The sequence below is a fragment of the Acomys russatus genome, chromosome 4 (genome assembly GCF_903995435.1).
Source record: "Acomys russatus chromosome 4, mAcoRus1.1, whole genome shotgun sequence".
Taxonomy (NCBI): domain Eukaryota; kingdom Metazoa; phylum Chordata; class Mammalia; order Rodentia; family Muridae; genus Acomys; species Acomys russatus.
The window spans coordinates 23049265-23076390 of record NC_067140.1 but is presented as its reverse complement, the minus strand read 5'-3'; the positions used below and the strand labels follow the sequence as shown (position 1 = coordinate 23076390).

At 46.7% G+C, this 27126-nt stretch overlaps 1 long non-coding RNA gene across 2 annotated transcripts; it reads left to right on the top strand.

Moving 5' to 3' along the window:
* Nucleotides 1-124: 124 nt before the first annotated feature.
* LOC127187767 (uncharacterized) lies at nucleotides 125-26508 on the top strand. Of its 2 annotated transcripts, XR_007830502.1 has the most exons (4): nucleotides 131-159; nucleotides 308-352; nucleotides 9553-9703; nucleotides 25335-26502. It is a non-coding gene; the product is annotated as an uncharacterized LOC127187767 (long non-coding RNA). The 2 variants fall into 2 exon arrangements; XR_007830503.1 differs by lacking the exon at nucleotides 9553-9703 and having other exon boundaries at nucleotides 125-159; nucleotides 25335-26508.
* The last annotated feature ends 618 nt before the right edge of the window (nucleotides 26509-27126 follow it).

Here is a 27126-nt window from a genome sequence, read left to right as displayed (position 1 = left end):
CGTAGTCTTGGCGATACCACGCCTCTAGCTCCACCTCCCACCCGGCCCAAGATGGCGGGTCAGTGGGCCCAGGCAAGTGGGCGGAGCGCGACAGATGGGCGTGACTCTTGGTCTCGCTCCGCCTCCAGCCCCGCCCTCCAGCCCATCCCAAGATGGCGGGTGAGTGGGTTCGGACTCCCGGGGCTCCGGGTGGCTCCCCTCCCCCTACGTGGGAGTCTCACCCCCCCTCCCACCCTACCCCCGCGAGCCTGGGACTCGCCGCCCGCGCAGCCTCGCGTAACTCCTTGCGTGTCTTTTGGTTTTTCAGAGATCCCCTTGTACTTTGTGGACTTGCAGGATGACTTAGACGACTGTAAGTAACAGTTGGGGCGCCCCGCCCCTCCTTGGGTGGACTGTGGGGGTGCACTTAGACGGGACGGGAACCTCAGGTCGAGTCTACCTCGAGCCCACTTCCTCAGGTGGCCCTCCCTCCTGGTCTAGGATTTCGGTCTGTTGGAAACTTTGTCTTCCTGTCACTTTTCTGTAGTTGCTGTGGGAGCTGTGAGAGGGAAAGCAAGTCCCAAACTGGGATGAACCTTCTGGGTATCTAGCGAGAGGGGGAGCGCAGCTGTACTTGTAGGCCCAGCCCCGTCTTTTCATAGAGCCCACTGTTTCCCTCGTTTTGACTGGATCTTTTCCACTTGACTCTTCTAGGCTCTTTTTCTCTGGAATTGTTTTAATAGACAGTAGCCTAGAGAGATGCCACCTTCGAAGTGCAAGTTCGAATCTGTGGTTAACGAATGAATGAAGCCTTGGTTTTTCTCTGCAACGCATCTGCCTGCCCAAGTCATTTGTTGGGTCTGTGAATTAACAAAGGTGAACTAGAAATAGCCAGTATTTCTCTGATCTCCCTCATGGGCCAGAGGGGAGCAAGATATATCAGAAAAATATTAAGCCCAGGGAGGCTCGCTGGTGTATGAGGCCAACACAAATCCCTAAAGTCATCTGGGGCTTCCAGCCTATGAGTGACTTCTGCCTTCTTCCCTTCCCCAACCCCAAGTCCCCAGTGATAGGAGTTGATGCTGACTAAATATTGTTGGTAGACGATTGCAGTGCTGAGCACACTTTATCTCTTTCCTGAGTTGAGGCTGGGGAACAGCTTTATAAATGCAGCATGACACTTGGGTAGAAAATAAAAGTCAGTGGTGAAAAGGCCTGGCTCTAGAATCAGCCCTTAGGCTTCACTTTAGTTGCAGTGTGACTGGGGCAGGTCACCATACCTCTTAGATAGAGCCTTGTTGGTCATCTCATCTGCAAAATGAGCATACTAACGCCCCACTTCATAAGTCTTTTATGGATTCGAGGCCAGCCTGGTCTGCATAGGGAGTTCCAGGCTGGCCAGAGCTGCATAATGAGGGATTTTGTGAAGATTAAACCATCAAAGAAGGTGACATGAGTCCTGTGCACAATAAACACTAAGGAAATAGTGGCTGCTAATCTGGGAAGTAAGTTGGATTAGCCTGTCTCACAGATAAGGCTGAGACCCAGCCCAGTGAAATGTCTCGAGTGTGGCATGAATGGCACGGAAGGCAAATTTATTCCTTCTGACCCTTTTTTTTTTCTTTTCTTTTTTTTTGCTTCACTGTGTAGACTGACCTTACTCTTCACTCAGTAGCTGGGCGCAGCTGTCAGTCTGGGTGTTACTTTATCAGTTGTTGTTATCTCCCTGGGCAGTTTAGCTAGGCCAGTGGTTTTGAACTTTCTTATGCTGCGACCCCTTAATACGGTTCTCATCTTGTGGTGAGTCCCAACCATAATTTTATTTTTGTTGCTACTTTATAACTATAATTTTGCTATAATTATGAATTGTAATATAAATATCTGACATGCAGGTTATCTGATAAGCGACCCTGTGAAAGGTTGATCTGACACCGCCGCCCCCTGGCCCCCCCGGGGGGGGGTTGCGACCCCACAGGTTGAGAACCACTGACAATGACTCCATGCTTGGATGCTTGGTTTAGCATCCTGTGGGCAGGGATGCTGGCCTTCCTTTTTCTAACCACATGCCCTGCATGTCTAGGTGCAAATTAATATTGTCGCTGATAACAGTAATGGATTCTAAAGCTTGTCCGATTAATTCATGCCTCTTGACAAAGTTTGGCTACTCTCAAACAGAAGGCATGATGAGTAGATAGCTCACTTCTCAACTATTTACAGCCTCCAGGCCAGAGCAGCACAGAAAAGATGGGACTTTCTAGGATTGGCTTGTTGAATTGATATCCCTTGAGAGTGTGAGTGAGGGAGGTAGTCTCCATTCTGGTCCTCAGGTAAAGGTTCTGGTGGGATCTAGGGCACTTATAAGTCTGCCTAAGGGTTTCAAAGGCCTTTGAGTGTCCAGGTTTGCCTACAGCATAGTGGTAAGATCTGTCCATACAGTTAGCATTCAAAAATATTCCTGGGATGGATGAATGAGAAATGGGAAGGCTCAGAGACCAAAGAGGCCAGTCAAGAGCACACAGCAGCCTGTGGGCATATGTGGCTCCTTGGTTGAACAGAACCACTGTGGGAAGGAAAGGCACTGAGCTGAGATTGGGTGTTAGACGACATTAAGAAGTGTTATTTATTTCTCTGGCAGTGATAATGGTATCATGTTTTTCTTGAAAGAGCCCTCGCAGAAATAAGCATTCATGAGTGAAATGACTTGGTGTGTGAAATCAGCTTTTAAATTCCCTAACAAATAGTAAACAAAACGTTGGGAGGAGGGATCCACTGGAAAATGGCAGAATGCTGATACTTATAGACACTAATAGCTGGGGACTATCCTTTCATTTTTGCATATTTGAAAATTTCCATAGTAAAAGGTTTTTTAAAATGAGATGAAAGTGTCACAAGTGATCAGACATTTGCAGGAGGAGCTGGAAGGCTGGATTTCAATTCTGAATATGCTGTAAGTTATTGTAAGATGTGTTTAGCTTCAAAAGACCCTTGTGTGAAATCTGTCAGTGTTTGGGAGACCATGTTTCCTTTCAGATGTTTAGTTTTCAAGAGGTATCAGCGAAGGAGCTTGAGAGAGGGCATGCTTCTATTTGTGAGAAAAGCAAGGTGCCAGTAAATGATGTCTGGGTCTTTGGTGAAAATAGGATTAGCTCAGCCAGTGGAATACAGATAGACTCTTAGAATCCAAGTGCTGGAGGGGATGGTGGCTGCTCAGCCTTGAATGAAAGGCTTCTTCCAGAGCACAGCACATTGCATTTCACCTCCACACTTTGTTCTGCGTTTGTGACAGTGTTTTCTCCCAGCACTGCATCCACTCTGTACACACAGTGTAGGCAGTGTGCTAACTTGAACCATAAATACAGCCATTGAGCTTTTTCCTTCTACAATGTGAATTTGATCCAAACATTGGCAACTGTGTTTTACCAAAATCTTCCTGCCAAGTGAGCAAATTCAGGAGCTAGTTGAGGATTCTAATACTTAAAGAGCAAAGCAAAACTCAGACTGTCGACCAGTCTTTAAATTAGAAGTTGACTAATATATCTTTATTTTCATGAAGGATCATATCATAATAATTTTGGGCTGGTATGTGACACAACTATAAGCTCTGAAGTTGCATACCAGACTAACCATAAACTACACACACACACACACACACACACACACACACACACATGCATGCACACGCACGCACGCACACATATAGGTACGTGTGCATACACACACACACACTGTCCACATCCCCATACCCTATAAACTATCATCCTTCCCGCCCAACATACTCCTATAAACTATCATCCTTCCCGCCCAACATACTCCTATAAACTATCATCCTACCCGCCCAACATACACCCTAGCAGGAACTGTAAACCACAAAGGCATATAGTACATATGCACTCCAAACCATATACTGCAAACCATATGAACATATGTACACCAGTAAAACCACACAAACACACCCATAAACATCACACATTTATACACACATACCATAAACCACACATATCACCAATCACACAAAACATACCCTTAAATGTCATACTCCCATATATATACACACAAACACATACCATAAATCACACAAATACACCCATAAACCTCACAGACACATACACACATACCATAAACTACATATACCACCAACCACGCAAAACACACCCATAAACTTCACATGCCCATGTGTGTATGTATATCATATATTATAAATTCTATAAACATACGCATAAACCCCCCTCATACACACTATAAAGCTCAAACATGCATATCTGCATGCACATGGGCTTGGATGTATGCTGTTGAAGTTTATCACTACAAGAGAGGGCTGGATTGGCTCAGGGCATGTGGTTTGTTGATTCCTCCATGAAATGAAACTGTCTCCTTGGAACAGTGAAATCTGTGGTCTGTGGATGAGCTGGCCCACCTAATGGGGTGTCTTTCCTGCCGGGTTTAGTGAGCAGCCACTGCATGGCTGAATAACATTGGCTGAGTCACTCACACTGATGTCTGGTCTCCTGTGGTTGCTGGGGATGGAGACATCCATTATTTTCTCTTGGTGGATGAGTAGGGCAAGAGTCCAGAGTAGCTCCCTCACAGCCGAGTGCGTTCTCATTCCCCTGGGGTTGCTATGAGGCAAATAGGTGGGTGTCAGGGTGTCCTGGAGATTGTCTGTGTTTAAGGAAAAGAATGTTGTTGGTGGCTTTTTCATCATAAAATGAAAGTAGAGCCATATGACAAAGAAACTTTAATAAAGTTTTTTAAACAGGATATTTGCAACATCATCTAATTAAAAAGAAAGCTTTTCAGGGCTGGAGACTTGGCTCAGCAGTTAAGAGTACTTGTTTTTGCAGAAGACCTAGCTTTAAACCTCAGCATCTGCTTGGTGGTCCATCACTGTCTGGAATTCCAGCCCCTGGGGGCCCAACACCCTCTTTTGAATTCCACAGGCACCAGGCATGCACGTGGTCCATGTATGTACATGCGGGCAAAATACTAATACACAAAATAAAACCTTATTGATGATGATAATAATGAGCACAACAGCGACAATTCTAATAAGGGTTGCTTCCCCCCGGTGCTGAGGCTGGGACCCAGGGCTCCCTGCATGCTAGGCATGTGCTCCGCACTGATCATACCCCCACCTTCTTGTTTACTTTTTGAGATTTGTAACAGGGCCTCCCTGAATTATCCAAGAAAGTCTAAGATGTGCCCTGTAGGCCTTGTGATCTTCCTGCCTCAGGCTTTGGAGGCTGCAGCTATAGGCCTGTACCACCAGGCTTGGCTTACAAAAGTGGGTTTTGCCCTTCACAATACCTGTTGGTCTTAACCCTGATGGGGAATGTAAAAAAGATGGTATGCAGTTGATGTCCTCATCAGGACAGTCATTCCTCCTTATAGCAGATGCTTCCCCTGCTCCTCCAGCATGCCCAGGCAAGGCCTTGGGAGGTGCTGGGCAGGGAGTTCCCAAAATGATTCCAGTAGTGGGGAGCAGACACTGAAGTCACTGCGGGTTCAGTGTGTCTTAGCCCAGGCAAGAGAATGAGCCAAGAGCTACGGTGTCATGAACGCAGTGATTCAGCCTGCCAGAGGGAAAGGGAGGTGACGCTGGAGTTAGTCAGGCTGAGGAATGGAAGTGTGTGTAGAGGTAGCCTTTCCAGATGGCCTGCTTTGTTTTACTCCTGACAGTAATGTGGGAGATTTGGAAATGGGTGTGTACAGGGGAAAGGTGGGGTGTTACTGGGAAATAGGGCTGGAGGCTGCCAGAGAAGAACTTACATGTCAAACAGTAATTGTTCAGGTCTAAGGAGCAGACAAAAGAAGGCTCTGAATGCTTTGCTTGAACTTCCATCGTGAGAGGCCAAGGCAGAGTATCACTTACCCAGGCAGTGGGACAAAACCACCATTTATTTTATTTAATTGTATGTAGGTATGTGCACGTGCACATAGTGCATGCAATGCATGGAGGCTGGAGGCCTCAGATCTGCCAGCTGGAGGTACAGTCAGCTGCGAGCTTCCCAGAGTAAGCGCTGGGACTTGAACTCCATGCCTCTGGAAGAATGGTCTGCGCTCCTCACTGCTCAGTCTTCTCTCCAGCCCAAGCAACATCCCTTTAAGACTAACCATGTGAAGCTCTGTCCTGAGTTTTTCTAGCCATTTAATCAGTTACAGGGCTGCCAAGATGGCTTGGCTGAAGGTGCTTCCTGCCAAGCCTGCTGACCTCAGTCTGGTCCCAGGACTTCCACATAGCAGAAGGAGAGAACACCTATAGGTTTTCCTCTGACCTCCATGTGTACTCCATGGTCCATATACTTGTCCTCATAAACAACAAATAAAAACAAATAAGATCTAACTCCTCTAAGGCTGGCAGAAGTTTTGTTAAATAAAACTATGTATAAGCTCTGTAAGAGGTAAACACTTTTTGATCCACTGTTGTTGCTGAGGAAGGCTGACAAGGGGTGAAGAAAGGTCAAATATGTTGTTCAAAATAATGCATACAATCTAATGAGTGGTGCCAGGGCACAGAATTTGTTCCAGTCACTAACCATTGAAGGCATCAGACCTTTTCTAAAGGTGCATTGTGTCTCAAGTACTCCGCTAGGCATGGTGGACCCAGAATGAATGAGTCCAGTGACAGCGACACCAGTGCCGTCATTTCAGTCACGGTAGATGCTGTGAGGAGAGATGGTCGTGAATGTGTCTGGAGCTCCAGCGCAGCTAGGTGTAGTGGTCTGTGTGTGTGTAGTCCCAACACATGTGAGGGAGAATCCCACCGTCTAGACCTGTTGAGACTTCCAAAAAGAAGAAACAAACAAAACAAAAAACAGCCAAAAAGAAAGTGCCAGCACAGTGCCTGGAGGGCCTGTTTGTGTCAAGTGGCTTGAGGAACACTCTGGATCTCTTGAGGTGAGATTGGAGTGAAGGTGGAGATTTTCATGTGAAAAAGCCCAAGAGATAGTTCACAAATGGCCCCTCAAAGTCAAGGACCAACAGAATGACTGTGTGGGGGCACAGTGAGTGATAAACATGGAGGTCAGAGAGGCTCCTCAGCCCCCTACAAAGTCAAGTGTTTGCTCTTAGGAAGGCGTGGGAGCCACTGGAGAGCTTGAACCAGGGTATGACTAGAGTTGAGCTCTACTTTCAAGAAAGGATACGTGAATAAAGCTGCAAAGCAGCCAAGGGACAGGTACCATGTGCCCTCAGGCTCCCAATAAAGAACTTGAGTGTGACACAGGATTGAGGTTGATAGTGCTTTCCAGTGGTCAGGGAAGAGTGACCTCAGAGATGGGTCTTGTGGGAAGCTTGTTTGATCTCTAGACAGAAAGGGCTAGTTATCCGTTCTCCTTGTTTCCGAACTCTGAACCAGCCTTTGGCAGCATGTGAGTGGGGCCTGGCCAGGTGGCTCTCTTGCCCATCAGAATGAGTTGAGTTGCCCTTGGTGGGCATGGTCTGGCAGAGCAGGTGGCACTGAGCAGCACTTAGAGGAGAACACTTTGGGCGCTACTGATTTCGGAGGGTTAGCTAAGATGGGAACCAAACACCCCACTCTTGCTTGTGTGTCCAGGTAAAGAGCGCTTCTCAAGGGGGCGGGGCCGGGGGGAGGTGCCTTCATGGACTTGAGTGCAGTAGGTGCAGACTAGAGTGTGGTCACAGTGTGAAATTTTGGCTTTCCAAGCAATTTAGAGAGCCTTCCCCCACCAACAAGGATGAGTATCTTAAATGCAGAAGCCAGGCTAGCCGAGTGTTATTCTGCATGGTGACATACACCTTTAAACCCAGCACCCAGGTGGCAGAGGATGACCGATTGCTGTGAATTTGAGACCAGCTTGGGTTGCATAGTGAGTTCCAGGCCAGCCAGAGGTACATGTGTGAACATGTCTCAAAAAAGCAAAATACCCAGACTGAAGAGGAGTGCCTCGGTGTGCGCTGAGCATTAGGAGTTGGAAGGGGAAAGATGGAAGGAAGCAGGGTCAGGGATGGGCTGGGATTGGCCTTTGTCTTAGTTACCCTTCTATTGCTGTGAGAAGACATCATGACGAAGGCAGTTTACAGACTGAAGAATTTATCAAAGGCTTACAGTTTCAGAGACTTCGAGCCCATGGCTATCCTAGAGGGGAGCAAGGCCTCAGGCAGACAGGCATGGTGCTTGAACAGTAGCTGAGAGTTCACATCTTAATCCACCAGTTTGAGACAGAGCTAACTGGGAATGACTTTGCCTTTTGAAACCTCCAAGCCCATCCCCAGTGACATACCTTTTCCAGCAAGGCCGTATTTCCTAATGCTTCGCAAACAGCTCCACCAACAGGGGACTAAGCATCCAAATATATTAGCCTATGAGGGTCATTCTTATTCATACCGGCACAGGCTTCATGAGCCATGAAGACTCCAGTCTGTCCATAAAGGAGTCTCTTCCTGTCTGGGAGAAGTGGGACCCACTAGCAGATTGGCCAAAGAGAATCAACTGTTGAGTCAAACTGCTTTGTACTTTGGCATAGTATAGGAAGAAGATCGAAACCTTGCCACCCCAGAGGCTGGTAGCTTCCTTCTAGGCCCTTTCTGTCTTTTTGAGTGTCTCTCAAGTCTGAATAGTGAATTCATTGCATCATTAAATAATTGTGCTCTATTTATCAGTACTGTGTTGATGACAAATCACCTTCTTTAGATCTTGCCCCAGCCAGTGGGTCTGCAGACAGCTGAGATGTGTCACACCAAAGTGAGGCTTAGATGCAGTGGCCTCAGCTATCAGGTGATCTGAGTAAATGTTTCCCATTGACCGTCAGTGTTAAAGTGACAGACATAAGTCATGACAGGTTTTGGAAGCTGTGATTAAAGCCACAAATCATAGAAGAATCTCTATGGATGCAAGGTGTTGAAAGGATGGCCACTCAGGAGTTATGCTGGGCTTTGCAGCCAGCCCAGAGCATGGTGCTAGACATAACCATGAGTGCCCCTCAGAGATTTGCCCTGTAAAGCATTTTGGGTTGGATGGCTCTGCTCTATGAGAGCTCTTGTTAGAGGGTGACATTGATACAGACAATTTTTGTTCACATAACTTGGCTTTGAAGTTCAGTTAAGTCAACATGGACCTACTGTGGAGGGCCAGTTCCCCAAACAAGCCAGTGACCAGTCAGGAGACTCAGTGGGACTAGTCTAGCTAGGAGAAGCAGTCACCATGTAGGGTCTTGTCTTCATCCTTGGGACTTGTGAGGGAAAAGAACCCTTCTGGACAGCTATGAGGGGGTGTCTAATAGGTCACAGCTTATTCAAGTCTCCCCAAATCACACAGGACTCTTAGAAACTTATTGTTCAAGACCGACTAGTGGAACCGTCGCCCATTTAATGATTGTTCCCCTACTTCTTTGTACCTTTCTTTCTTTCTTTCTTTCTTTTTAAATGCTAATTTTGTGAATAAGGTTAACCACCTTGGCCTCTGTCAACTAATCTTCTAATATTTTGAGCCAGACCTAGACATAGTGGACCACGTCCATCATGTTCTCCATCCAGTGTCCCCTAGTGCTATGTCAGAGACAGAATATTGGATCGTGTGGATAATTGGTCTGGCCCTGGGTGTCATATCTCACACAGAGTTATAGTGACAGGATGACATGTTGAATGGAGAGTCGTAAATATCGGGACTGCCCGGAGAACGGATTCTTAATGAAAATGCTTGCTGGGATGGACGTGCTGGAACATTCTGCCTGCAGCTTCAGCTCTGCTCATGTCTGGACCAATAAAGGTACCTCATTGGCTATGTTTTATTGTGTTTATTTTTCCTCACCTTTCCACTTAAAACCAATTATACTGTGGCTGCTCAGTCAGGGCCTGGTGGCTCCCTGGGAGACCTCCTGAGTCCCTGGACTAGGACCAGGCAAACTGTCCTGCCTCTGCTGTGCTCTTGCTGTGTCTAGAATGCTCTTTCCTTTTCCTCAGATTTTCACTCTCTTCCCAAAGGTGACACATTCCCACCTGATCTTGAGGGCCTGGCTCAGGGCTCATTTTGCTGCAGGAAAGCTGTCTCTGACTTCCTCGCTCCTAGTAGGGTTCGCCTCTTGTTTATGTGTGTCATTTTCCATGGCCAACCCCCCTCCTGGACTGAGTGCTGGCGCCCAGACAGTGGCCTTGGTCTGGGGACTCCAGGGCTTCGCTGAGTTCTGGGTGATAGGGATGGCGAGGGTTTGCACAGTGTGTATGCTGTTTACAGACCTGCTTCCTACTGCTCTTTGATTCTTCTGTAAAATAACCTGATGAGTTTCTTTGCTTTCTGTCAGATTCTATATGCTGTCTTTTGACCCTGTCAAGCACATTTCTCTAACAACAGGCTCAGTGTTAGCTCGTATATAGCCTGCTTGAAGAAGCTGATGTCTCATGAGAGGCAGTAACCTCCACGCAGGCCCTCAGGCATGGACGCATGGGGTCACTGGAGCCTCCTGTCCTATCTGCCCGATGCTCCTCCACCTGGTGAATGGGAAAGATGCTGACAACAGTCTTCTGGGTGTTTTAGATAAACATTGAGTAACTAGTTTAGCATCGTGAAGGATAATTCCCTTTTTCTGAGTTGTAGGTTTTTGTGTTTTTTTATTTTTTATTTTTTATTTTTTAATCATCAAATATTTTTTTGTTTTGTTTTATAATTTCCTGGCTTTAGGATCAAAGGAAAATAAATCTTGTTATTGTCAAATGGGTACAGCCTCACTGATAAGGTCTTGGTTTTGGTTATATGAGCTCAGAACCATGTTGGCTTGGCTAGATGGTAGAAAGGAGCTGTCTGTGTGAGCTACTGAAGTGGAGAGCTGGGTTTGCCATTCTCCCCTGTAAGGCAAGGACAGCCAGAGCTACTGGAAGCACAGGCCTTAGGCACAGTTCAGTGTGTTAGTATGTGAGTATGTGAGTGTGCATGTGCGTGCGTGCGTGCGTGCGTGTGTGTGTGTGTGTGTGTGTGTGTGTTGCGCACATGCACCCAACACCATGCAGTAGAAAGAGACTGGGTTCCAAGCATATGGGATTCTGGGAAGAAAAGTATCCTTGCAGATCACACTGGCACCTGTGAGCTCTCCCCAACTGCTCTTTGATGATTCTAATTCATCTTTTACTATAGAGTTAGTGCTGTCCTGTGTGAACTTGACTTTGGCAGTTCATCCTAACCTTGATGGCAGATGAACTAAAACATGATCAATATTGGTTTATTTGCTGTTTTAATTGGGCCAGTTGATGTGGAATTCCTATTAGAAATTGTTTTCTCTAGGAAGGCTTGCTTTTCTGCATTATATTAAGCTTTCATGAATGGGGCTGGTAACTTTATTCCCCAAATGCAAAACATACAATGAAAACAAGTGAACAAGGAATTATTCATATACTGCTTCATTTTTCTTATCTGACTTGAGTACTTAAGATTCTTGGTGTTTATGGGCTCGTTGGCTCCCAGAGTAGTTGACTGCCCTTGATACCATCATGTAGACCTCAGTCTTTGTCCCCGTCAACAGTTGCCAGACAGTATGCCATCTTAGCAGTGGCCGGAAATGTAAATCCTAGAAAATCCTTTTAAGAACCGACATCACTCTCTGAGCTGCTTCCATTGCCAGGGGACACAGGCAGCCAGCTCAGCAGGCAGCTTTTTCCCATTCGCTCATTCAGGCCGCACCTTTTATTGAGTGTGTGTGTGCACCAGGCATATCAATGAACTCATCAGAGCTTCTGACTCTTGGGGGAGGGAGGGGGAGGGGACACAGATGATGAGCAGCAAACATGCTTTTTCTTTCTGAAGGTGAGGAGTCTGCTGGGAAAATAGAAAAAGAGCCGGGGCAGTGGAATAAAGATAGTATGTTGTTGTTGTTTTAAAGAAAGTTATCTGAGAGAGCATCTAGGGAAGGGCATTCTGGGCAGAGGAAAGAGCCCCAGCCAAGCCACAGTGAAGGGAACATGTTCAGCTTGGGTGTGACAGAAGGCATAGGTGGAGGTGACCAGAAGCCTCTCAGGCAGTCATGCTGAGACCTCTCCTCCTTAAGTATGACTCAACTACAGAGCTTTCTGTCATGCTCGCCGCTTTCCACCCTAAAAGGGAAGGGTACTCCTGGCATGTGGGGTATGAGCCAAAGGCTGGTATTGATCAGTAGGGCTCACAGTGAGTGGTCAGACCTCAGAAGTGCCATAGAGAGCGCATGGGTTGTTGATTGATTGAGTAAAATGTCACATACATGGTTACTCATCTCAGCACCTGGCCAACATACCGTCGCCATCCACACTGAAGCCAGCGCTAGCTTTCTTACTTTGAGGAAGGACAGTCTCAATCTCATTTGCTTCCAGTTAAAAAAATGTGATGCACCATTTGCAAGGAGGCAGTGGCAGCTGCACCAGTGATGGCATTAGCTCAGCCCCAGGAGGGGCTTCTGAGTCTCAGAGGACCCAGGAGGAACTGGCCCACACAAGGCAGAACGCTTTTATAAAAGAACATGGATTTTTCAGTACTTGAGATAATAGGCACTATTCTTTTATGTGTGAATGTGACATTAGTAAAATTCTTTTCTTTGGATTGCATCAATTCAGAAATCAGTCACTTGTGTGCCATTTTGTTAGTTTTACTTTATCAGTGTATAATGTGTATTTTTCTTTATATCAAATACATTTGAAGCCATTTTGAGACACTTGTATTGGTTGCTACAAGTGAAATTGAACAGAAGCATACATTATGATGGAAATAAAATAACATTGTTAAATCCTAGATTGACACTGTAAGAAGTTGTTGTTGTTGTTGTTGTTGTTGAGATAGGGCTCTCTCTGTAGGCCTGGCTATTCTGGACTCTATGTGGAACAGGCTGGCCTTGAACTTACTTGCCTTCAGAGTGTTGGGATTAAGGGTACTGCACCCACATTGCCTGCAAGAAATTCTTGACAAAAGGAAGATTATCATTCCAGGAGTGGTGGCATTCACTTACCTGTAATCCCAGAGCTCAGTAGGATCAGGAGTTCAAGGCCAGCCTCAGCTACATGAGACCCTGTCTCAAAAGGAAAGATAGATCACTTGTCTTAGGGGAATGTTTGAGACACATTACCACCAAAAGGGCACTTTCTTTCATTTCATTAGAGAATTAAGAAGGAAATAACTTTCCCATTGTGTGATTTAATAGCATTTAATGTGTTTTCCACGTGTGTGAGTGGGGAGATGGAGTCCCAGGCGGTGTGTGCTCTGAGGCCCTGATGGCTGCGTTGGTGCCAGGGCTGGCGATCCACACTGCAGTGAGAGTGCTGAGCCCACTTGTGGCATGCCAAATGCTGCTTCTCTGCCTCCATTTGGCCACCAGCAGTGAACTGGGGCAGAGCTGTCCCAGGGATGTGGCTGTGAGCCTGACTCTGCTGTGTGTAGGACTAAGATTAGAAATCCTAATTTGAAAATAGACAACTCCCCATAATTCAGATTTGCTACTATTTCAGGTCAATTTTCTTAACTTTTAAAACTCTCCTATCTTCCCTTCTTTACATTCACCTAATACAAATTATCAAATTTTCATTCTGACACTTGACAAATTAATCCACATTAGATTGAATGTGAACATTCATTTTACTTAGCAGCAATATGGTAGTTTTGACCTGTTTTCTGTCTGTTTATCACACAGAAGCACGTTAATTAGTGTCTGTGCTTGCTGTGTACCTCCCTTCCCAAGCGTAGCTCCAGGTGGTACAGGCTGCATGCTGCACCTCGGGTTGGTTTTCTGAAGGCGAGAATCTCACCTTCTTGGAGGCTGCCCGGCTGTCTGAATGCTGCTAATCAAAGCCTCAGGGGACTGATTTCTATAGAAACGAGTTGAAGTGTTCCAGGCTCTATATGATAGGCCAAGTGTTTAAAGGCAGAGCAGGCCTTGCCGGGGTTGTTGCTGTGTGTGGGGTGAGGGGCTAAGTCCACAGTGGAGAGAGAAGCCCCTGTGAGCCTGTGTGGTTTGAGTCACCACTACCCACATACATGGGGTGCAAATTCCACAGCACAGGCGCTCATTTTCTTCAAACCATCATGTGCACTTTCAAGTAATAAAGGCGAGAAAGAGGAAAGTGGGTTGTTTTCTTTCCATTTCCAATGTTTGGTTTCTTTTGAAGACAAAGGTTTCTAAATGGTGTCACTCCATCCAGCCTGCTGTTTCTTCTGTATTTGTTGTTGTCTGTGTGCTAAAAACAAAAGCAAAAATGATGTGTTAGGAACTTTTTTTTTTTTATTCTGTGTCTTTACTTCATCTCATTCCTGATGGTGGCCGCACTGGCTGTCAAGCTTGGGATTGACAGATTTTTCATTCAGCCTTAGAATGTATAGCAATTTCTTCCTCCTCTTCCTCCTCCTCCTCCTCCTCATCATCATCATCCCGCCTCCACGGTGTGTGAGGAAAGGCAGCCAGGTGTCACTCCCTGCATGGAGTCTTCTCTGTTGCTTCAAAAATGATTATTTTGATTTTGGTGGGGAGATGCTCCTGCTTGGCCCATTGGGGCTCACCAAGAGCTTAAAGCTCTCCTGGCTCTAACGAGATTTGGAGAATTTTGTCATCTTCAGTGAATTTTAGAATTTAGATGTTCTTTTCAATTCTAGGATTACTATTTAGTGCCTTTTAAATTAAAAAAATATTCTGATTAAGTATGTGTGTACAGTGTGAGTGGTCATACATGTGTTTGTGTGCGAGTGCGTGTGTATACTATGGTACACATAGAGGTCGAAGGACACCCTCAGCTTCTGCATTGTTTGAGGCAGGGTCTCTCTTGTTTGCCATTGCACTGTATGCTTGACTAGCTGGCCTGAAGGCTCCTTGAGGGAGTCTCCTGTCTTGGTTTCCCATCTTGTCACAGAGTGAAGGGATTACAGGCAAGCCACCATCACCATCTATGTGATCTGTGGTGACAGGGCCACCAGGCTTGCTGTGCTGGCAGTCTTACTGCTGACCCATCTTTTTCTAAGGAACACTTCTTTGTTGGTTTACCCTTCCTTTTCACAAATTATTGACATCTTTATGTTGTAAGAGTTGCCTGAAAATTCTTTGTAATCCTAACTTTTGGGTCCTCTTAGTTTGTTTAGGTTTTTGCTCATGTTTTCCCATTTTCTCTAGACACTGAGGGTGCCATGCAGTGTAGAGCTTGTGGACTCCAGAGTGTTTTCTGTTTGTCTTACTTTACAGACACTTCAGTCATGTGGGCAGAGATGTCACGTCATCTTGTCTTTCCAGCTAGTCTTCAGCCTTCCTGTGCTACTCGAGGTTTCCATGTGGATCTGTGCCTGGGCTGTGAAGCTCAGGCCCTGGGAGAACTTAATCCTGGGTCTCCTCTCTGAGTTTCTTCCTCTGGGAATCCTTGCCCTTCCTCCGCACACTTCAATTTTTTTTTCCCCTCTGCACACTTCTAATGCTGTAGTTAGCCTTGAACTCTGCCAGAGAAGCGTGAACAGCACCAGCAGTATATTGTAGTCTGTGATTTAATAATAATAACAGCAGCTGATATTTTTCAAGAAAATCGTTGTGTCAGGAACGACAAACTGAAGGCCCCAAAGTGACAATATTTACAGACCACACGGAGAAGGATTTAGTAAATAAAGTAGCTGCCGCCTCTACTTAAGGGGCAGGTTCTGATCTGGACTCCTTGGGAGGGCAGGGCTGTTCTCCTGCAGTCTTATCTAGATGGATCAGCAGTCTTTCACTATCTTGTTAGGTAATAAAAGACTATTTGTCTTTCCTGAGATTGGCTATTTGAGATGAGGGCCTTCAGGCCATCAAAAGTGAGGTCCAGACAAAGGAGGAGGGGGATACATCAGGAGATCTTGTTCTGTGGCTGTGCAAAGCAAACTGCTGAAAAATCTACCCCATAAAGCACCCAGGAAACAACGGACAACCAGAGTCACTCCTGAGAGTCCAGTGCACCCCTGCGTGCCTGCGTGTGTGCATACATATAGAAACCATGTAAGTACTGTGGCAATCTGAAGTGAGAAGTCACCAGAACCCACTGATGTTCTGTTTGCAAACTCCCATGCCAGTGTCTGGTGGGAGAAGTAGCTCAGGACTTGGAAGCAGACCTGCACTTGCAGAGTACGCCTTCCCAAGCTTTGCAGGAGACAAGTGGGGTAGATATGGCCGACCTTTTGGAAGAAGTCAACCTGTAAAGCATTAACACCAATCTAAGTCTGAGCACTTCAACTTTGTAACAGTTCTAAGTAAACCTGTGGTGTTTGTGGATGCTGCCAGTGTTTTGGATGCTTTTGGAAGAAGTAGCTCTCCTATGACTGATGGGGTAGGGCGCAGTGTCTGTCATGAAGTAGGTCCCAGCCCGCCACAGCACGTCGTGAACTGAGTTGTCCTACATGAAAGCATATGACTTTAATGTTATCTGCATTGTGTGCTGTAAAATACATTGTTATATGTATACATGAAGAAAGGTAGGTTCTAGTAGATGCTGCAGGCACCACAGGTCTAGGCTTCTGGTGGCTAGGACCCCACTACAGTCTGGGGGTTTGCCTCCACTTGTCATTTTCATCCCTACTTTCCTGTGTAACCAGCTCTGTCTTTGTCATTTTATCCTCACTGCAATTGCCATGGGAGTGGCACTGCTCAGCCTATTTTATGAAGAGCCAAGGGGAGCTGGAACCCAAGGTCACCCCTAATGAAGCTGTCAGAGTCCATATCCCTCTCGTTGATTGGCTATTCTTCTTCTAATCAGTCCTTTTGGGGAGCGATCTGTGCCTGGATCTTCACTGTTCCTTCTTTTCTTTGCCTGTGGTACTCCACAATGCCAGTGTGGCTTTGTTATCAATTATTCAGTTGCACGTCCTCAGATTGACTATTCATCTTCTTCCCAGTCACTATCTCTTCCCTTTTTCTCTAATCTCTTTTAGAATCCTATTGGGCTTACCTTAGCCTTTAGCTTTCCATCTTCTGGCGTCCTGATTGTCCTCTGTTGCCATCTTCATTTCTCTGTGCAGTGTTGTGGGTAATTTGTCAGATCAATCTTCCAGCTCACTAACTCTCTCTTGAGCTGTGTCTAAACTGCCACTTAAGCCGCTTCCTGAAGTTTTAATTACAGTCCCCATTTTTCATGTCTGAGGCCCTTTTCCTGTCTGCCCCTCGCCTGTTTTTGCTCTCTTCGTTCGCTCATTGTGGTGTCTGTTTCTGAAGATGTTGTTCATTCGAAGCACGGTCCTCAGTCATTTTCTTAGGCCTTGTAGTATTCTGGTACTAAACTGAGGGTGCTCGTTTGTCTTCTGGGCCAGCTCTTCCTGGCAGTGCTTTGCAGTTGCGTGGACTTTGAGGGGTGTGGTACTTGGTTCTCTTTGAGGTAGTTCAGTATGTTTCCATGTCTTGAGGTACAGGTGTTTCTTTGGGATCATTCTTCCTTTGCTTCTTCTCAGGACAACCACCCTCCCAGTAGCTCAGCATGAGGCAGTTGCGCTCACAAGCTGTCTGTGTGTATGCGTGTGATCCCCTCATGGACTGGCTCCTCCTCCTCACCCCCTAGGTAGACCACTTCCTGTCCACAGTTGATTCTTACTGGTATCTTGGTTTCCTAGTTACTGACCATGCATTTTATATGTTGTTCAGGTATTTCTCTGTCTTTCTGTCTCTCTCGCTCTCTGACAAGGTCTTACTCTGTAGCTGGGCTGGATGTCACTATGTAGCCCAGGTTAGTAATCCTCCTGTCTCAGCTTCTCAAGTACTGGGATTACAGGTGTGAACCATTCCGCCTCTTGGTGTCTGCATCTTACATGTCGGTTTGGTATCAGTTTTGCTGAATGTGAGCTGTGTGTGGTGTACACATGTGGGTGAGAGCCCGTTCTCCTCTTCCATGGCGGGTTCCAGGGCTCACAAGCAGGCCCCCTAGCTACCTGTGTTTTAGAGAGACTTTGTTGAATGAGAAGCAGCGACCCCTGCTTCTTTTTCTGTCTCCTTCTTAATGGTGTGGTTTCCAAGCTCCATCAGTGTCATGTCCCTTTTGAGTAAAGCCTTTCACCTCGTGATACAGTCTGCTGGTAGGGAATTGTTCTCTGTTGTTTGTCTTAAAGTCTGTGTAGTTTGTGGCGATGTGCCTCAGTGGTTAAGAGTGCTCACTGCTTTTCCAGAGGACCTGGGTTCGATTCCCAGCAACAACATCGTGCTGCTCACAACCACTTGTAACTCTAGCTCCCACACACACATCTAAAAGAGAGCTCTTTAGATGTTTATGCTACTTGAAATTTTGAAAGCTGTGTCTCTAGGCACAGACTATGTCTCTGCTCTCGAACCATATCTTTCCATTTTCCTTCTCTTTGAATGGTTTTTTGGTGAGTTTCTGCATCTTAATGTCACTGCTCCCCTAATCCCACCCTTGAGCGCATTCAAGATTCTCCCCTGAGAATGCAGTTGTCATGTGTCAATTAAAAATAAAATGAACTGTTAAAAAGGACATTTTGGTTACTGGTTTTTAGCAATTGAAGGCGGCATGCCCTGCTATCGCATACCTTTGTACTGTTCTGTACAGAGCGAGAGTGTTTGAGTTTCTAAAGTCTGTAGGCTTGCAGCTCTCTTCAGATTAGCAATCAATCTAGCCATTATTTTTTAAATTTATTTTTAATTTATATATTTACATCCTGATTGTAGCCCCTTCCCTCCTCTCCTCCTGTATCCCCCTTCCCTTTCCCCTCAGAAAAGGGGAACCCCCCCCCCCCCCCCGCCACCAACCCACCCAGCTCATCAAGTCATATCAGGACTCAGCTTGTCCTCATCCACTGAGGCTGGGCAAGGCAGCCCTGCTAGGGGGAAGGGATGAAAAGCGGGCAACAGAGTCCATGTCACAGGCAGCACCCGTTCCACTTACTAGGGGGGCCCACATGAAGACCAAACTGCTCATCGGTTACACACGTGTGGGGGCCTAGGTTGGTGCTTCGTCTCCATGGGTCTAGGTTAGTTGACTCTACTGGTCTCCATGCAGCGTTCTTGTCCCCTCCAGGTCCTTCTGTCCTTCCTCCTCACTCTTCCACAGGACTTCCTGAGTGAGTTCTCCCTAATGCTTTCTAGCCGTTATTTTTCCTGCCTTTCTGCTTGCCCTACCTCATCTCTGCTTGCACATGCACTGCCTTGCCGTGCATCTTTTTATTTCTCACCATGTGACTTTCTTTGCTTTAATTTGCATAGTTTGCTGTGTTAACTTTAAAATGTTATTATTTTACGTGTATGGATGTATTGCCTGCGTATGTGTCTGTGTACCATGTGTCTGGTGCTGTGGAGGCCAGAAGAAGGCATTAGGTCCCTGGAACTGGAGTTGCAGGCAGTTGTAAGCTGCCATGTGGGTACTGAGAATTGAACTCCAGCCCTCTGGAAGAACAGCCAATGCTCTTATCACTGAGCTGTCTCTACAGCCCGTCTTAATGTATCTTTTGAGTCCTCCAATTCCCCAGTTGTCGACTGTTACCTTATTTCCACTTGTCTTTTGGTTTGGTTTGTGTATTTTTCTCACTCAGTTTTGTACTTGGAGCTTACTTGTATTTCTGCCTCACTTTTGCTGGGATATATGAAATATATATATATATATTTATATTTTTAACTGATACTTAAAGAGAATTTTCTATTTATCCCATTACCTCTAGGCAACATATGCTTATTCATTTCTTCCTGGTTATTATCAGTTTGACTTCTTTTTAAGCTTGATAATATTATCTTGCATTATGGACATTTAAGAATTTTGTATGGTCTAAAGACCATTTGAAAAAGCCATCTAGAAACCTACTACTGCAGAAAGTTCCTAAAATATATACATATATGAAAAGAGCTTAAATGGAATTACTCTATAATGGAGGAGCAGGAAATAGCTCCCCAGCTAGACAACCTTCAGCACCAGGACGGGGTTACCTGTTTTTGAGTCATTGGTCGACAGGGTTCCACAAACCCCTTTCCAGACAGTGTAGGCTGCTGCCAATGTTTTTGTTTACCTGCTTCAGAACCTGACTGTAAGACCCTGTTGCTGGAGACCTCAGACACTTGCATCACCGGATGTGGAGAGATTTAGCTGGTACTCACCTAGGTGCTCCATCCCGCCTGGCTGGTGTTGGTGGTACTGGAAGGTCTATGCACAATGCTGGAGGAGGAGAAGTAGTCTCTACTCTCACTCAACTGTGAATCCCTCAAGATACAATAACCAACCGCCTGGCAGAGTATGCGTGCTGACGCAGACTGTGAGGGGAGAAACAGACCTCCTCCATGAGATAGAAACTATACCTGACACTGTCAATGGGGCTGAGAATCTGAGACGAGATATGTAATGGGCCCCAGGGGAGCCAGCTGTGATCATTCTGCTAAAGGAGCATAGCAATAAAATGGCTGCTAATGACATATTGCTAAACCCATAGGTCAGTGCCTTACTCAACCATCACCAGAGAAGCTTCTTCCTGCAGTAATTAACACAAAGACCCACAAATGGTCAGGGTGCAGGGAATATGAGACTTCCCAATGCCCAGCCCTCAACGCACATCTTATCCCACCCTTCCCCTCACAGCTCTGGGATCCGTATGGAACTGGAAAGATAGAGGACAGTTCCAGGCACTGCAGGGCAGTTGCACATATGAACTCAACAAGACCTGCACAATCTCACGTCAGACAAAATACCAACATGAAGGAGGGAAGGGAGCTTGGGGTCCCACCTCTAGCTGAGAAGCGGTCGACATGGGATTTTCTCTTGGAGAGAAAACATGTCTTTTTCAGTGTTATATGCAACAGTTGGTATACCGACCCCACTCCCAGGAGTAGTTGGCCAACACAAATAGAATTGATGAGTTTAAAAGGCAGGCAGGAAGACAGACAAACAGACAGACAGAAAGACAGACAGAGTATGAGGTGAATATGTAGTGGGGAAGTGATATGATCAAAGTACATTCAAAAAATCAACATTAGAACATTTTAAACTGTACAGTGAGAGTCTGTTAGTTTCTGGATTATAGGAAGTGCTCTGTAGGGGCTAATTATGCAGTGTTGTGTGACCTCTAGCTTTATCCCTTGTTTATGTGTCTCTGCAGTAGGGTCATTCGTATTCTGCAGTAGCAGCTCTTCTGTGGACTAATTGCCAAGGTCTTTAGTTTTCTGATGAAAGTGTTTCTTGCTGAGAATGAAAACAGCAAGTTCTTTGCCCGGGAAGCATAGGTGGGTCCCAAGGGCTCTTGCATGTGAGGGTCTCCTTGTGTCTGCAGGTTGGTCTCTGTGGCTTCCAAAGGCTTGAGTGAGGCCCAAAGCTCAGGAGGGAGCTGTTTGTGCTTGGGGTCCCACTTATGTGGGCTGAGGGCTGTAGTTTCTGGGCCTCTGGGACAGTCTTGGGTGTGTATATCAGGTACTGTGGTCATGATCCTGTAGAGCTACTCAGCTAGCCAGTGATCCTGCAGGGAAATAGCCCTTTAATCCCTTTACACAACACACCTACCCCCCATGCACACACCTACCCCCCCCACAACCCAACCTACTCCCCCAGTGCACACACCTACCCCCCATGCACACACCTACCCCCCACAACCCAACCTACTCCCCCCAATGCACACACCTACCTCTCACACCTACTCCCCCCCAATGCACACACTTACCCCCACACACCCACCTACCCCACCTACTCCCCCCAATGCACACACCTACCCCTCACACCTACTCCCCACAATGCACACACCTACCCCCAACACCTACTCCCCCCCAATGCACACACCAACCCTCTCACCTATTCCACCCCCTGCACACACCTACCCCACACACTTACCCCCTCAATGCACACACCTCTCCCCCACCTCCTTCCCCAATGCACACTACTTGGTCCTGAGGAGAGAAACCAAGTCACACAGTACTTATGCATCAAGCACAAGAGCTTGAATCTGATCCCTTGTATCCGCATAAAAGCTGGTATGGCTGTGCTTTCCTGTAATCCCAGAGCTATGTAGGAAGGAACAGCAGGATCACCAGGCCTCAATGGCCAGCCAGTCTAGCTAAATCAGTGAGCTGCAGGTTCAACTGAGGCCCTGCTTCAAAACATAAGGTGGAAAAGCAACTGAGGAAGACACAGAATATGGGCACATGAAGGTGCACAGAAATGTATGCTTTATTAAAGTCCCGTCAGGCAGTTTTAATTTTTAATAAGCTCTCATTTCTAACTGAAAGAGTTGAGAAAACTGTGGCCAGTGCTTTAGGGGAAAAGAGCACCTAGGCAGCAGCGTGCCATCTCTATTTTAAACTCTTATCAATTACTCATCAATTGGCCATGGCTTCCTGTCTGCCAGGAGGGACTCTGCTGCCTCTTCACACCTGTAGTATGACTGGCATGGACATCTAATTTTCAGTGCAAAGTACAGTGGGATGGAGTGCAGGGGACCAATACCTCTAGAGCAGGTGCCATTGATCTTCCCAGAACCAGCCAGGGAGGCAGGTCTCTTGCCAAAATTAGCCTCTGGGAAGCCTCAGCAGCTTGTTGCTTCATCTTTATTCTTTTTGGTTCAGCAGGGGAGCAGGGGCCAGGAGGCTCTGCGGTGTCTTTTTCTCTTTGTTGTACACAAAGCCTACCAGGCTCTCTTTGAAACAGTGAGAGTCCTCTTGATGACTGGGTTTCAAATCCAGGCCCTCCCTTGCATGCTTTACCCTTCTAGTAGATTCCCTCTTCTCCAGCAGGAGTGAGACAAGATAGCTGCATAATAGGAAGAGTCAGCGGTAGCAGGAATTAAAGAAAATTGTGTGTGTGTGTGTGTGTGTGTGTGTGTGTGTGTGTGTGTGTGTGTGTGTGTTCGGAGCAGGGGTACATGCATGTGAATACAGAGGCCAGCAGCATCTGATTGCTTTAGAGCTGGGGTAAACTGCCCGATGTGAATGCTGGGAATCAAACTCTTGTCCTCAGCAAGAGCAATACTTGGCTTTTAGCTGCTGAGCCATCTTTCCAGCCTGATAGCAGAGAATTTTAACAGTGCTTGTGTTATACATAAGATACATATTTGGGCTGGTGTCATGGCCTGAGCCAAGGCTGGTGCAGACACTGGGACTTTTTGGACAACATCTGCCCAGGAGCTCTCACCTGCTTTTTCAGACTCAGTGCTGTTAGTGAAGTGCTGTGCAGATTAATGACACATGACAGTTGGGAGAAAGCCGCACCTGAATGCGAGCTTGCATTCCTCACATGGTCAGTGATGGCAGATTTCTAAAGTGTGGCTGGACAGGTTAGGTGTGGGCAAAACAAGGACACCAGTGCTGGAGGATGGAGGAGCACTGTGAGTGTTGTCCTCTGGACATGACATGGCTGTTGCACTCACAGACTAACACCAGCAGTGGTCACATCCTGAAGAAGATCTAACCAGTCAAAATCCCAGCACAGATGAGGTAGATGACCCCCAGGGCCACCCACTTTGGGGGAGAAGAATTTCCCTTTTTGGAAATGTGGCATTGGTAGGTTTCCCATGCTCCCTGGTTAGCTCTACACCCAGTCACATGCACTAGTAACCCAGTAGTTATTAGCTGGATTTAGTCGGTTATCAAAAAAGAAAGAAAGAAAAAATAATAAGGATATAAAATTAGAAGAAGGGCATGTTGGAGAAATATAAGAAGAGTTAAAGGAGAAGAAATGGATAGATGGCATATTTTTGTATACCTATATGAAATTCTCAGAAACAACAACAACAAAAAATTTAAAGAGTAAGAGCAATTGAAAAGGTGGCTCAGTCAGTGTAGTGCCAGCCACGCAAGCATGAGGACCTAAGCTTAGATCCTCAGTACCCTAAAGGCCGGGCATGGTCATGTGTATCTGTAGCCCTTGTGTGTGCAGGGATACAGGCAGCTCCACGGAGCTTGCAGGCTAGCTAGTTTGTGCTGCTGGATCCAGTGACAGACCCAGCTCAGAAGACAAACTGAAGAATTGAATCATGCCCATTAGGTACCTTCATGTCTCTGGGCCATCACAGATGCTTAAAAGATAATAGCTATGACTTTTAGTGTGTGTGTGCATGCATGCACACACACAGACATGTGCACACCCATATGCACACATTCATAGATACATGTGTGTACAAATGTGTGCTTATATGCCTGTGGAGGCCAAGGGTCTGCCTTGAGTGTCATTCCTCAGTAGTGTCCACCTTCCTTTTTGAGACCTGGTCCTTCACTGGCCTAACACTCTACAAGTAGCATAGGCTGGCTAGCTATTGAGGCCGGGGATTGAGACCCCAGTGTATGCCAGGTCCTTATACTTGGGCAGTGAGCACTTACTCACTGAGCCATCTCCCCAGCCCCTATTACTTTAATTTTTTGACTATCTAACAACTTTTCTTACTCTCAGCATTCTTCCCATGGAGTAGTCTCTTAGTGATGTCTTTAGTGTGTGTTTTATAGAAAGATTTTTATGGAAAGATTATGTTAATTTGCCGCTTAAAGTTTCCTTAGAGAGATGCGTGGCTCCAGATGAATTGTGTGTAATGTGGCTAAGGACCATCTACCACACACTAGGCATTGTGCTGGGCGTGGAGAACTCAGAAGTGAGTGCATGGAGGCTTGAGCAAGGGAGCACCTAGTGCTGAAGGTTCATTGCACTGCACAGAGAGCACCATTGGAGCCTTTGCCATGGGACATGGTGGGCAGGAGAGGCCTTCGAGAGATGCCCCCTAGCCACAACCTAAAAGCCCAGGATGGGGATGAGGAACACCATCTGCAGGAGGTCTCAGAGATGAGAGAGCCAGCTATCCTCACAGATTAAAGGATGGGTTACATAAACAGTAGGAGCCAGTGGTCAGGGTTGCCTAGGTAACAGACTTGAAAGCCACATCTCCTAGGTCTTCATGTGCAAGAACTCATGGCTCACCACTCTGATGGCTTAAGGTAGGTTTACTTCAGGGTGAGCAGGGCAGAGAGGCCCAGGAATGGCCTCTGGTCGCAGCTAATCAGAAATAGCCAAGAGATTTTTTTCTATTCCAGGTGTGCTGGCTCCAGCGATCTTCAACTTGCCACCTCAGTGCGTGGACTAAGGGGCCTGTGGGAGGGGCCTTCCTGAGTGTTGCTAGCCAGGGTGTGCATGTATTTCAAAAGTATATGCAGTCCTGTGAGCACCTTACGCAGGCAAGATTTAGGGTGAACAAGATGTCGGATGCTTGCCTGCAGGGTGAAATATGTTTCTTATCGGACCGTTTTCAGCGTATTGGAGGAGAGGTACATATTCCCCACAGAGATGACTGGTTACCATAGGTGTAGATGAGAACCAGTTTCCTTTGTGATACTGGTTCCTGCCACCCTTCTTTTGTAGTTCCGCAGCTGTTGGCTCTGTTGTGACTGGCTTCTAGGAGCTGGCACTGTACTGCCCAGCCACAGGGCTTATCTCCCTCAGTGTGACCCATCACTGTTGGTGACATCTACAGATAGAGTGTTAAAGTGTTCCCTCTTCCTGTCTAGATGGATTTGAAGATTGTGGTCCAGACTGTGACAGCGGGAAGGTCATGGCTTTCTTGGACATCCCTGGCCACGATAACCTGCCCCTGCTCACTCGCTTGAAAAAGCATGCGTTCAGTGAGAACGTCTTCAGCCGGTAAGCAGCATCCTCTCACTGCTAGCCTTCCGCTGCTGTGACAGGTTCCAGGGGACTCACAGGCAAGGTGGGCTGCAGTTGTCTCCAGGATGCCTTGACCCTGTCTCTGAGAGTCCTGTCTCACTAGGCTTTCCACTTGCTGTTTGTTGGTGTTATTTTTGGTGGAGCTGAATCAAATCTAGAGTCTTGTGTATACTTCAATGCCTTTTCTCATGGAGCTGTGCCTCTACCTCACCCCCCTTGTGCACTGCTTTTGTTACTGACTGCTACCTAAGCAAAGGAAGAAATGTTGTGGAGGCTTTCTGTCACACACACACAGTACACACCGCACTGCTGCTGGACTCTGTGCTTTCAAGTTCAGCTGAGCGCTTGGTTATCACCCTGTCCTGCCTTGCTCTACTGTACTCCACAACCATACTGACCCGGTCCAGTCTATCTTACTTTTAGCGATGACCTTGATTTGGTTTCTTAAGGAACTCAGGACCTGAGGTTGCCTAAACTCCCTGAATCTGCACACCTTCATCTCTGTCCCTCCTGTCTGTCCATTTGCTCTGCTCTTGGCCCTGTCACTTCCCACCCTCTGTCCCCACCTAGTCTATCTGCTACACTGGTCCTTTCATTCCTGCCCTCTGCATCCTCCTGTCCATAGCTCTCCTCAGAGCCCTGGGTGACCGTCTACATGCTGCTCTCTTGAGAGTGAGTGATGTTCTAGGTCAAGCACAGGCCCGCTCCTCACATTGTAAGTCACAGAACTGGGGGAGCCTGGTGTCCTCCATTTTAGAAACAGAGATTGGCAGCCCTCATTCTCCATCTCCACAGCCTGCCTGTTTCATCTTTCCTACCAAGTGCTTTTTGTGTCATGTAAAAGCAGTGTTTGCACTCGTTGGTGGCAGTTCATACGTGACCTCAGGACTTGAGGCTGAGGCAGGACAATATCAAGTTTAAAGATGGTCTGGGCCACTTGGGAGGACCTGTTTCAGGAAACAACAAAGAGAAATGCTTGCCAGTTGCAGGCTTACATTTCACAATTTGGCTTCTGGCCCTCCTGGAGTCATGGCTGTTGTCTGGACAGTTTGGGAGGTGGGGCAGTCTTCTCTGTGCCCTGTGCTGTCACTTTCTTTAGTCACAGGTTCTCATGGACTCTGGTTTACCCATCACTGCACCTGACTGCAGTACCATAGCTATGATTGTCCACGACATGATGTCACACAGAGTAAGACTTGCCATTCTGCTCCTCAGGTTGCCGTGGCGTGTCAGACTGTCTGGTTCCCACACACACTTTGTAGGAGCTTAGCAGTTCCTAGAAAACAAGCCAACCAGTCCATGGAGAATGCAATTCTTCTACTTCTGCTTGTATTTTAAGTTTTTCTTTACTTTCTCTGTATATGCGCTCACATGCATGTGTAACATACACATGTCAACACAGTAATACAACAATGAAGCTATAGTGTGCTGCAGAGCCCTGACTCTTGTCAGATTTAATTCTAGCTGTTTGGGTTTGGTCTTGTCATTTCTTAACTCTGAGAGACAGCCCTGCTGTGTATCCTGTGAGGCCCTGAGCTCAGTATTTGCCCAGCTCGTTCCCAAGGATGGCATCCCAGGTGTGTACCTTCGCGGCTGCTCCATTTCTTAAGCTTTCTAGCTGCTGTTGTGGACGGG